Below are 12,695 nucleotides of genomic sequence, written 5' to 3'. Positions count from 1 at the left end.
TTAATAATAGCAATAATAGTAATTATAATAATAAGCAATAAGTAATAATAGTAATAAGTAATAATAATAGTAATAATAATAGTAATAGTAATTATAATTATTAATAATTAATAATATTAATAATAGTAATTATAATAATAAGCAATAAGTAATAACAGTAATAAGTAATAATAATAGTAATAATAATAGTAGTAGTGATAATAATAATAATAATAGAATAATAATAATAATATAATAATAATAATAATAGTAATAATCATAATAATAGTAATAATAATAATAATAGTAATAGTAATAATAGTAATACTAATAATAGTAGTAAGTAATAATAAGTAGTAGTAATAATAGTAATAATAGTAATAATAATATTATAATAATAATAATAGTAATAATCATAATAATAGAAATAATAATAATAATAATAATAATAGTAATAATAGTAACTAGCCGAAACCCATGGAACATCCACGGAAGGGAGAATGTGGTGTATGGATAGAGTGTACCATTATGGATGGCATAGGGGATTTGCTTGTCCGAGTAAGAGTTAGGAAGAAAGATGAGAATGAAGAGTGCGTATATGAACAACGTATTTATTGCAATCGACTTAAATGACAACGCTACGATATACTTTTGAAAAATGAATGGATTCGTAATAGGAATCGGCATAGCACCACTCTGGGATTGTCCACTCAGTGGACGGCTTGCTGTCGCCTTCGACTGTCCAACCAGTGGACGGCTTGCTTCGCCTTCGCCCAGCAGACGCCAATACGATGGCGTCGTAAGATGGCGTCGTATCGGCAGTTAATCGGATGCTTTTGGGCCCCAACGTCGGTTAATTCAGATTTTTCGAGTATGTCTGTATGTGATAAACAAAGAGTGCGGTTCGTAGATCGTAAATCCATTAGTGCCGTGGGCATCGGGTCACTGGGTGCGGCGTAAAAGGGATAACAAAGTCGAGTCCTTACGCTATTATTATATAGATAGTAATAGTAATAGTAATAATAGTAGTAAGTAATAATAAGTAATAGTAATAATAGTAGTAATAGTAATACTAATAATAGTAATAATTAATAACATTAATAATAGTAAGGTGAAAATTTTTCCTGACGGCATACATGAGTTTGACACTCTTGGAGCTAAAATGCATTTGTCACCTTTCCAGGAAGTTAGTAAAGCATAACAAAATGGTTTGATGGATACACTGACAGACATATCAAGATAAAAATATCATTTTGTTTACAGAAATCCAGACTCATGGAGGAGCTTTAAAAACCCAGAGTTTGACAGAGGATCAATGGAGCGCAGGAAGACAACGCCATCACACATGAGTGGCTGAGTGGTAGAAAAGAAAGACTGGGGATGAGGTGGGGGGTCAGAGGGAGCAGAAGAAAGCAGGATTGAGTGTGGGAGAAATCAGGAAGTGACGATGGGCAGCACTCTTGAAGGACTGGAGTGAGGGGCACCAGCCAAGAGATGCAGAAAGTCAGTTCAACATACAAGAGAACAGAGGGATGATGGAATTGTGATGAGGCTTCAGCTTAGATTTGAGGAGGATAACCAAGTATGGGATTCTCGAGGAATGCACGTGACCTTGGCAGGGAGAGGGAGGATGTAGGGGGCCAGAGCGGCCAGTTTGGAGTGGTGATTCGCCGAGGACAAGTTCCGACATGTTGAGCCCCAGGAGTTCCAAGGACTGCACCACATCCAGAGGTTAGCCAAATATTAAAGTGGGGACAATGTGGATGGACAGAAGGAAGGCATGGCATGTTCCTGTGTTCAAAATTCCATGTAGCCGATCAACAAATTGTAATCTCGTAAGTTACATTGAAAATCTGAACGATTTGAGATGGAATGTCTGTCCACTCTTCATGCTCAACTTTTCAATGTCCTTGGGCCACCTAGAGATGGCAACTAAAATGCTGTCTATGATCACCCAAACTAAAATAAAAGAACAGTCTTGGGGTATTGTCCTGCGGCACAGAGATTTGAAAATAACCTTCCTGAGTTCAAGCTACATTCAATCAAATACATCAAATGTCACTGGGCCGCCAATTAACGGCCAGACATACAAGCAGTTATTCCTCCATGATTTGAAATTGTGGGGTGTACGTTTGCATTGGATGGCCGACTGTGGAGTTAATTGGGAAACCAACGTTCTACAAATGAGGGGTGGTCATTCAAATAGTGAATAGATAGCAATCTCATATGCGTATCTGTTTTGTGGGGAGCCATCGGATTGTTTGTATGTGCAGTGGGGGGATGAGGTAGAGCTGCATTGAGAAAATTCAAATTGGGAAAAGGAAGAGAAGGGAGGATGATAGGAGGGAGAAAGGAAGCGGTAAGAATGTGGAAGAAGTAGTGAGATAAGGGAAGGGAAACCATTGATGGAGCAAACCAGTGAGCGGAGGGTGGGTCAAATATTCTGCTTTATCTGCATACGTAATAAATGTATGGCCCCTTGTCACGTGAAGTTGTGATCAAGTTGCTTACACTTTTTGACATTTATATATTAACTATCTCAGAGCAGAAAGTTCCAGAATGTCGTGATGCCAGAGAGACGTCTTAATGCCACATAAATGATGAATGGATGAATGGTTATTTATTTTATATTATTTAGCTTGCACACACCGCTTCAGGTGGCTTATCTTGACGGTCAAGCAGGATGAGCTCCTGACAGACAGATCTGAAGCGAATCCAGAGTTCACGGAGCCTGAACAGGCAAGAAGTAAAACAAGCATGGCTTCCTTCTTCCTAAACAGTGCTTTTTATAACCGTGCACCGAGGAGGTGCCTGCCATTCCATGCCGGAAAGCCTTTTCATGTGTTTATGCAATGGGTTCGTCTCGTACATTCCGAACACATCACAAAAGAGGGCTGGAGAAGGTTTTCCCCCTGGTAACAAATTGATGAGCATCTGCACTCTGTGGGGACCCAGGTCTGTGCGGAAAAGGTTGAATGCATGACCTAAGGTGCTGGGTATGTTAGTATAGTCTTTAAGGTAATGATCAGAGGATGTGGAGTACACCTCCTACAAACTTATCACGTACTGTCAGATTGCACACCTGGTGTTATACCAACAACTACGACCTCTCCTGGACAGATCATATATCAAAACTGGCTTCCAAAGCCAAAGGACTTCATGCACAGGTAAACCAAAGCAGCCACAGACTGGCCATCCTCCATTGCACCTTGACCTTCTTTGGTAAAACGGAACTTCCAGAAGCTTACAAGACCTTTATCCATAGCTCAGTGTAGCACTGCTCCCCTTTATCGGCTGGGGCTCCTGCTTCACGTGTCTATCTCGGATTCCGTGGAATCAAATTAAGCTCTAATTATCATCGGCACCCAGCCTGGTGTTGGCTTAGCCGTTAGGGTCCGGCTTGGGATCCTAGGATCCTGGGTTCAAATCGCGGTCGATCGCTGAATTAACGCCAGGTGGGTTGACTCAGCCTGTCATCCTTCAGAGGTCGGCAAATTGAGTACCAGTTCACTGGTTATTCCCTGTGTATCGCAAGAGGTGACTAACAGGGTTGGCGGCAGGAAGGGCATCCGGCCATAAAACATTCCTTCAAAAAGGGGACCAAGGTGCCCTAATAAGGCCAATCCCTGCTCTGCGGGGAAAAATAGCCTCTAAAGGTGGTTCTTCTTCAAAAAAAAGATATAAGCTTAAAACACCTAAGGTCCGTGAGGCGGTGAAACCGTGGGACTATATATCTATTAATTACATACTGTTTGAACATCGGCTGCATTCCATCTATTAATTACGTACGTCTATTAAGTAAGTATTGTTGGAATATACCTTTCGACCCTTTAGACATCTGAGACCCCTTAGACGTTTGAAGACCCTTTAAGTCCCCCAAAATCCTGAAGAACCAAAAGATCCCGATTGGTGGTGACAGAGGATATTACAATTTTCCTTCTTACCTGGGCAACGCTGACGTTAAAGCACTCTTTGCACGGGTAAATTTGTCCTATTCTCCCCTCCCTTCCCCATCCCTGCTGCCCCTCCCCCTCCCCTTCGCTCCTCGAACGACCCCCCCCCCCTGCCGCCCCCCCGCCAGGGCAACGCGGGGCACTTCATCACGTCATTGATAAGTCAAGGTGTATATTTATATTTGGTCCGAAAATAAAAGTTATAGTGAAACTTCTGGCTTGGTTGCAGGTGGAGCTATCTGATATGGAATATGATACACCGGAATGATCTTCATAATCTCCTGAATTGATAATTAAATACAAAGAATCCGGAAGAACTCCCATGTTTTTAAAGACACGCCATGTTAAGGTGTATAGATCAGCTTAATAGGTCCTTGACATGGCATTCTAATTATAAAATAAATAACAAAAATTATAATAACATTGTAACAAAGGAAACATTAATTTATACTAATAATATTAACGATAATATTAGTATCATTTGGCAATAATAACGAATGTATCCGTCCGTCCATCCATGATAGGTTTTTGTTACTGCGATAACTTGAGGCTACAGAGATATTATGACCCTACTGCAAAGCCGCAATGAGCCGGCGAAGCCAAAGCCTCAAATTATTTTAATTACAAATTAGAGGTGCATAAGATTGTGAATCAATTTTGACAAATTCACTCAACAAAGTCATGCCATCATGTCTCAAAGTATTTTAATTACACATTAGAGGTGCATAAGATTGTGAATCAAAAAAAGACGGGTGAAACAAACTCCTATTGAACGTTTTTGCAATTGTTTATGCATACTTCCACATCCGCAAGATGGCGGCCTCCTTGGAGCGATTTGGTGCGTCAAAGCTTCGAAATCCTCAAAGGATCCAGCAAAATCTGGCTTTTCAACATAATACGTAAGCGTTCATTCACAACACTGGCTTCGCCGGCTACTAGTTCCGACTGCAAAGCCGCAATGAGCCGGCGAAGCCAAAGCCTCTTGCCACTATTTTACCCATCACTATGGTATCAGTAGGTTAGGTAGTTGGTAGTAGGTAGGTGTAGTAGGTACCGTACCTGGTAAGACTTGGTAAAAGAGAAGAGCAGACAGTCCTCCCCAATGGCAATACCTGCATACAATAAATGTCACAAGAAGCTTATGGAAGTAACTATACGATGTGCTAGCTTAGGGCCTATTTTAAGAAATTTTAACTGGGCTTAACATACGTTTTCACAGTACCGTATGTGTGTAGTCTTCTAACTTCAGTCGCTGGCAGGCGCCAGGGCTGGTTCTCTGACTCTCCGGGCACGGCAGCTTCCTCCACCAGAAGACGTTAGCTTGCAGTGATTAATTCGGTGATTCGGTGGCGTCTCAACTTCGGATATTTCCGGCCGTGAAAAACTATCCGTATTTCTAAACTAAATATGTAAACCGCTTATACCATATTTCTGGCCGTGAAAAACTATCCCATACGGCCGCGAGATTTCTAAAAAATAATTCTTCGTCAATGTTAGAATATTTGACGCCGTTTTCACCCTCCGAAACGCGTAATAAGCTTTTTTCAAATGCTCGAATCTCATTGGTTCTGGTGTTTGATGACGATTTTCGTTGAAGATAACGAGGTTGGTCTTAATGTATTTTAATTACTAATTAGAGGTTTCATTAGATTGTGAATCAAAGAACAACGGGTGAAACAAACTCCTATTGAACTTTTTCGCAATTGTTTTATGCAAACTTCCGCATCCGGTCGATGGCGGCCACCATTGAGTGATTTCATTTTAGAAATATTTTTGCAAATGCTCGACTCTCATTGGGTCCGGTGTTTGGTGACGCGTTTTGTTGAAGATAACCAGGCCCGTGCGGGCCGATGTTGGTCTTAAATTATTTTATTAATACATTGGAGGTACATAAGATTGTGAATCAAACAATGACGGGTGAAAGAAACTCCTAATGAACGTTTTTAATTTGTTATGCATACTTCCGCATCCGCAAGATGGCGGCCTCCACCGCTTCGGATTCTCGAGCCAAGGCATAATCAGGTTTTCAACATAATACGTACTCGTTTATTGACAACACCGGCTTCGCCGGCTATTAGTCAAACTTGGTGTAGTTATGTATAATGAGGTAAAGATGAACTGATTAGATTTTGGGGTCACGAGGTCAAAGGTCAGAGGTCATGTTCGGTAAAAAAAAATACTGTTACCATAATAACTTGTGAACCAGTGATGGGATTCTGACGAAATTGCGTAGACTTATGTAGAACTAGCCGAAAGCACCCGGTGTTGCCCGGGTTCTTTTTGAATGAATTTACTACTATAATTCAGCTTTTACTCGCGGCCGTAGAAGATTGAGTACCACAATTCAGCTCAGCTTATAATTGTGAAATGGGCCCAGCCCGGCTGAAGCGGCCTCGACAGGCCTCGCTACCTAGTCGATAACCTTCCTGGGGCCCGTCCCGACATTTTTAGTTCTTTTTGAATGAATTTACTACTACAATTCAGCTTTTACTCGCGGCCATAGAAGATTGACTACTATCATTCAGCTCAGCTTTTAATTGCGAAATGGGCCCAGCCCGGCCGAGGTGGGCCACGACCGGCCTCGCCACCTCGCCTAAAACCTTCCCGGGGCCCGTCCCGACATTTTTTGTATTGGAGGTTTCCTCCTATCTTTCACCGTTCAGGAGATTAGCTTGCGCAGACAAACAAACAAAAACTTTCTTTTATAATACAGAGAGATGATGTAAAGATGAACTGATTAGATTTTGAGGTCAAGAGGTCATATGTCAAAGTCTGTAATAGGTCTATAACTCTAGAATGGCTGAAGTGATCTACTTCAAACTTGGTACCGGTATGTATAATGATGTAAAGATTAACTGATTAGATTTTGGTTTCAAGAGGTTAAAGGTTAAAGGTCAAAGTCTGTAATAGGTCTTTAACTTGAGAATGGCTAAAGGGATCTAATTCAAACTTTGTACAGATATGTATAATGATGTAAAGATTAACTGATTAGATTTTGGTTTCAAGAGGTCAAAGGCCAAAGGTCAGAGGTCACGTCAGGTAAAAATGTGAGAACTTGTGAACAGCTGAAGGGATTTTAATTAAAACTTTGTACAGGTATGTATAATGATGTAAAGATTAACTGATTAGATTTTGGTTTCAAGAGGTCAAAGGTTAAAGGTCAAAGTTTGTAATAGGTCTATAACTTGAGAATGGCCAAAGGGATATAATTCAAACTTGGTACAGGTATGTATAATGATGTAAAGATTAACTGATTAGATTTTGGTGGTCCCGAGGTCAAAGGCCAAAGGTCAGAGGTCATGTCAGGTAAAAATGTGAGAACTTGTGAACAGCTGAAGGGATTTAAATTAAAACTTGGTGCAGGTATGTATAATGATGTAAACATGAATTGATTACATTTTGGGGTCAATAGCTCAAAGGTCAGAGGTCATGTCAGGTAAAAATCAGGCCTTCCACCTTTTGCCCTGTTCAAGTGACTCGTGGTTGTCCCTCCAGGCTCCCTCTCCCCATTGGTATTTTTGTGAATATAAGATTGTTTTTCACGGTTCTGTTTAAATATGTTTAAACTTCCCCCTGCAGTGTTTTATTCAGTGGTTTATTACAACACGCTGTTTTTCTTCCTATTTAAAAGGCTCCTTTCAATTTCTTCTTCAACTCATTTCATTAAAAAAAAAAATTCAATCTCTTATAATATTCTTTCTCGCTACATGCTCTAAATTCTCATTCATTCCACCTCTCCTCCATCATTCTTAAACGGATCGCTAACTTGAAAATCACAACAAACCTAATTTGTTATAAATGGTCACCTTTCATCAATCATCCACTTTCTAAACTCCCCCCTTGCCCCTCCCCTCCAAATCCTCCCCCTTGCCCCTCCCCTCCTAAACTCCCCCCCTTGCCCCTCCCCTCCTAAACTCCCCACTTTTTGCCCCTCCCCTCCAAATCTCCCCCCTTGCCGATCCCCTCCAAATCTCCCCTCTTGCCCCTCCCCTCCGAAACTCCCCCCTTGCCCTTCCCCTCCTAAACTCCCCCCTTTTTGCCCCTCCCCTCCAAATCTCCCCCCTTGCCGCTCCCCTCCAAATCTCTCCTCTTGCCCCTCCCCTCCTAAACTCCCCCCCTTGCCCCTCCCCTCCTAAACTCCCCCCTTTTTGCCCCTCCCCTCCAAATCTCCCCCCTTGCCGCTCCCCTCCAAATCTCCCCTCTTGCCCTTCCCCTCCTAAACTCCCCCAACCCCTCCCCTTCAAATCTCCCCCCCAACCATCCCTCCCAAATTCTCCCTCCTCCCACCTCCTTCTCAAAGTTGCCTCCTCCCCACTTCGTCTCCCTTCTATCTCATACCTCCACCTCCCCCAACCTTCTACTTTCCTCTGCCCCCCCTCAAACAACCCCTCACTGTGCCTCATCCCTTCACCTTCAAACCTTTCGTCCTCCTCATCCTTCCCTTTCTTGTAGCTCTTCTGTAATCTCTGACACACCATCAACTGCTCTCCCTACCTCCCCCTCTCATCCTTCATCTGCCCCTACCCCTCCCCTCCCCTGTCCTGCCCCCAATGCTCCCCCTCTCTCCTCATTAACGGTATGGACCTCAAACATCCAGGGCCTTCGCTCAAACCTGATTGATCTCTCCATTCAGGTTGCTTCTGACAATCCAGACGTGATCTGCTTAACAGAAACTTTCCTCCTTCAAGATGTCTTTGATTCTTTAATATCTCTTCCTGGTTACTCCCTCCTCCGGTATGATAAACCTGAGCCTCGTCCTGGTGGTGGGGTTGCTATCTTTATCAAAAACTCTCTTCCTCACTCTCAATGCACTGCCCTCCCTCCCCCATAACCCCAGGAGTACCTCTGGCTACGGTTTCCTCTCCGCTCCCACCTTTTATTCACATGTGTTCTGTACCGTCTTCGAACCAGTGATGACACCATTTACATTTCGCAGTCGGACAACATGGACCAACTTCTATCAACTCATCCAAACTCTCTCTTCCTCATATGTGGCGACTTCAACTGTCATCATGCCAGCTGGCTGGGTGTGGGTTCCTCTCTCACCAGTCATGGCACCTCAGCAAAGGACTTCTGCGACTCATTGGGACTGACATAATTTGTCAATTTCCCGACCCGGATCTCAGTCAATGGAGTATCTTCTCTTCTATACTTCGTTTTGACAAACTTCCCTGCAAATGTCTGCTGCTCTTCTTCTGCTCCAATCGGTTCTTCTGATAATGTGCTTGTTAAAGTGGACATCTCACTGGCCATTCTCAGAGAGCCTCCTCAGCGCCGACGAGTCTGGCATTTCACTCAGGCCGACTGGCACGGTCTGCAAGCAGCCATCAATCATCTGGACTGGTCTCCCATCTCTACTGCCTCTGACATCAATTCTTCCTGGGAAATCTTCCAAAGCAAACTGATCTCTCTCATGCACAGATTTATCCCATCTCGTCTTCAGTTGTCTTACCCTTCCTCCCGTCCATGGTACACTGAATATTGTGGTGAGGCAGTTGCCCTGAAACAATTTGCTTTTGCCTCTTGGAAGGCAAATCCAACTGAAGGCAATCTCAGTTCCTTCCACCAAGCACGGAACAATTGTGTGTCTACCCTCAGGAGTGCCAGGAAGCACAATCTCTCCACACTCAAGATTGAACTCTCAAACCTGTCTCCTTCCTCCAAATCCTGGTGGTGTCTGGTCAAAATCCGTTTCTGGTGTTTGTTCCCCCTCCATCCCCTCCCTTACCTCAAATGGCTACACAGTTGACACCGCACGTGACAAAGCCGAATGCCTCAACTCTGTGTTTGCCTCAAAATCTTGTGTCCCAAACCCATCTCTCTCTGTTCCCACCTTTCGCAGTCGAACCCAACTGCTCCTGGACTCTGTGTCCTCCTGACTAGGTGGAGAAGTTTTTGTCAAACCTCGACTCTGATTCTGCAACTGGACCAGACAGCATCAGCCCGCCGGTCTTAAAATCCTGCTCTGCCACTCTATCTCACCCTCTCTGTGTTCTTTTCACCCTCTCTTTTGCTCAAGGTCATCTGCCAGCATCTTGAAAATCAGCAAACATCACCGCTTTACACAAAAAGGTGCAAAAACAGATCCTTGCAACTACAGACCAATCATCCTGCTTCCAATTATCAGCAAAGTCATGGAATCCATCATTGCTTCGGATATCAAATCCTTCCTCTTCGCCAATGGCTTGATCTCTGATCATCAATTTGGATTCAGACCAGGGCATTCTACTCTGGACATGTTGCTTCTGCTGTCTCAAAAATGGATGGAGGTCCTCAATGCCAAACAGGAAATCAGAGCTGTCTCACTTGACATATCACGTGCCTTCGATACCGTCTGGCACCCAGCTCTGCTCACCAAACTCTCCTCCTATGGTATCCATGGAAATCTCCACTCATGGCTTGCGGACTTCCTCTCTGGTCATAGGCAACGTGTGGCCCTGAATGGATTTCTCTCATCTCCCCCTTCCTGGTCTGGCTGGAGTTCCCCAAGGTAGTGTTCTGGGCACTGTGCTATTTCTGGTCTTCATCAATGATCTCTCCGACTCTCTGGAAAATCCTCTCTATCTCTTTGCTGATGACTCCACGATCTGCCGCTCAATTCCTCATACCTCAGATCGGCCGTCTGCAGCCTCCTCACTCTCTGCAGACCTGGACAAAATCACAGACTGGTCAAACAAGTGGAACATGTCTTTCAATCCTGACAAATCTCACACTCACACTATGTCTCTCCGAAAAGACCGACTGGAAAACCCTCCCATCTACTTTCTCAACAATCCTCTCCAAGAAGTTCTGTCGCTCAAGCTTTTGGGTCTCACTATCTGCCATGATCTTTCTTGGGAAAACCACATTTCCAAGCTGGCCTCCAAAGCCAGTCGCCGACTGGGCATCCTCCATCGTGCGAAGTCCTTCCTTTGCACACCTGAGCTCCTCACCACATACAAGGCTTTCATCCGCAGCTCAATGGAATACTGTTCCCCCTCTGGGCCAGTGCTCCTGCCTCTCACCTTGCTCGGCTTCACGCTGTTGAAACCAAAGCTTTCAGAATCATTGGAATCTCCTGCGATGAAGCTAACTCCGAGGGCCTTTCACTCACTCACTGCAGGCATGTTGGTGGTCTTTCTGTCTTCTACCGACTCCTCTCCGGCCTTGCTCCCCCAGCTCTCTCTGTGCTCTGTCCCCCCAATATTCCTTCAGGTCGCACAAGAGCTGCCTGCAACCCTCTTATGGTTAAACTGCCAAAATCTCGTCTCTCTGCTCACCTTCACTCTTTCATTCCCCTTTTCTCCCACCTCTGGAGCAAACTCCCCCACTCCCTTCAATCCCAGTCCTCCCTCCAGGTCTTTAAAACAGCTGTTCACCACCATCTCTTATCTTCCCCCATTCAAAACCTTGATCTTTTCTACCCCTGCTAATTCACCCCAGATACACTTTTTTTGAAATTCCAACTTCTTTCCTGGAAGTCCTTGCAGTGTTCATACGTTTTATACCTCTCCCACCTCCCCCCAAGCCCTCCCCCTCCCACATTTCTCCCTATGTCCCTGCTCTCAAATGTTGTGTTTGTGTCCTTCCCCCTCTCTCCCCATCTTGTCTACCGCTCCCCTTATTTTTGTGTTTTATGTGTCGGTTTGACTTTTTGTGTGATTAATGTTAGCTCTTTCAGTAGCCTCGATCTTGTATAGAAAAAGAAAAAAAAAGTTATAACTTGGTCACAGCTGAATGGATTTAAATCAAACTTGATACAAGTATTATAATGATTTAATAACGTGGGCGGAGGCATATCAGTCCAATTCGTGACGTCGAAGAGTGCCATTCTCGTTTTCATTGTGTGCATTAGTAAGTGGAATGTAAAGATTAACTGATGTGATTTTGTGTGCATTTAATTGTGATTTGATTAGATTAGATTTTGTGTGCATTTAATTGTGATTTGATTTGATTCGATTTTGTGTGCATTTAATTGTGATTTGATTTGATTCGATTTTGTGTGCATTTAATTTAATTGTGTGATTAGATAATTTGTGTGGACACATAAATTAGGACTTTGGTTGTTTGTGTTAGATACTTTTATTTAATATAAATGGTATTTGTACATTGCAGGCATCAAAAACCCAAAAATGGCATGGTCAGCAGCAAAAATGGCAGGTGGAGGTGCGACAAAGATGATCCGAGGAATTGATTTGGATTGTGCTGTTATCTATGTGCGAGACCATGAGATGAGCCATTGGACACAAATTAGGACTTGATTTGGATTGTGCTACTATGTGTGAGACTATGAGATGAGCCATTGGACACATGAATTGAACCCTCAGCATGCAGTTTGTTTAAGGAAAGATTACATTGTGTCGACAAATCTCCAGTGCTCGGTTCCCATCCCTCAACAAAGCTGCGAGACTAATCCTTTCCATGTAACAGCATGGAGGTTGGGGAGGGGTGGAGTGCAGTGGGTGGAGGAAGGAGGGGCTGAAGTGGGGTTGGGTAGAGGGGTCAGAGCGGGTGTGGAGAGGAGTTCAGATATGGAGGAGTTTCAACAAGGAAAGCGTAAGCCTCATTCGATTCGAATGGCACACCCAGCATCCCTTTTTGTCGCCATAAAATGCATACTACTTCATGTTTCCACATGAACTGTTTTTCTCCTGTGTTGTGTTCAATGACCTTCAATGATCTCTTGAAAACTCATACATTATTGAATAGTCAGCATTTCAAAATGTAAATTTGTGCATTAATGAATGATTGTATTCATGTAATCCTTCACATGAGCTGAAAACA

At 43.5% G+C, this 12,695-nt stretch overlaps 1 long non-coding RNA gene across 1 annotated transcript in view; it reads left to right on the top strand.

Annotated features, from left to right (window-relative positions):
- LOC137439372 (uncharacterized) overlaps positions 1-12,310 on the top strand; it is a 138,005-nt gene extending 125,695 nt beyond the window's left edge. The window contains exon 4 of the long non-coding RNA XR_010986905.2: positions 12,027-12,310. This is a non-coding gene — a long non-coding RNA (uncharacterized LOC137439372). The remainder of the gene's footprint in view (positions 1-12,026) is intronic.
- Positions 12,311-12,695: the final 385 nt, after the last annotated feature.

The sequence above is a fragment of the Myxine glutinosa genome, chromosome 14, assembly GCF_964187855.1.
Source record: "Myxine glutinosa chromosome 14, kmMyxGlut1.1, whole genome shotgun sequence".
Taxonomy (NCBI): Eukaryota; Metazoa; Chordata; class Myxini; order Myxiniformes; family Myxinidae; genus Myxine; species Myxine glutinosa.
This window is presented reverse-complemented; position numbering and strand designations above follow the sequence as displayed.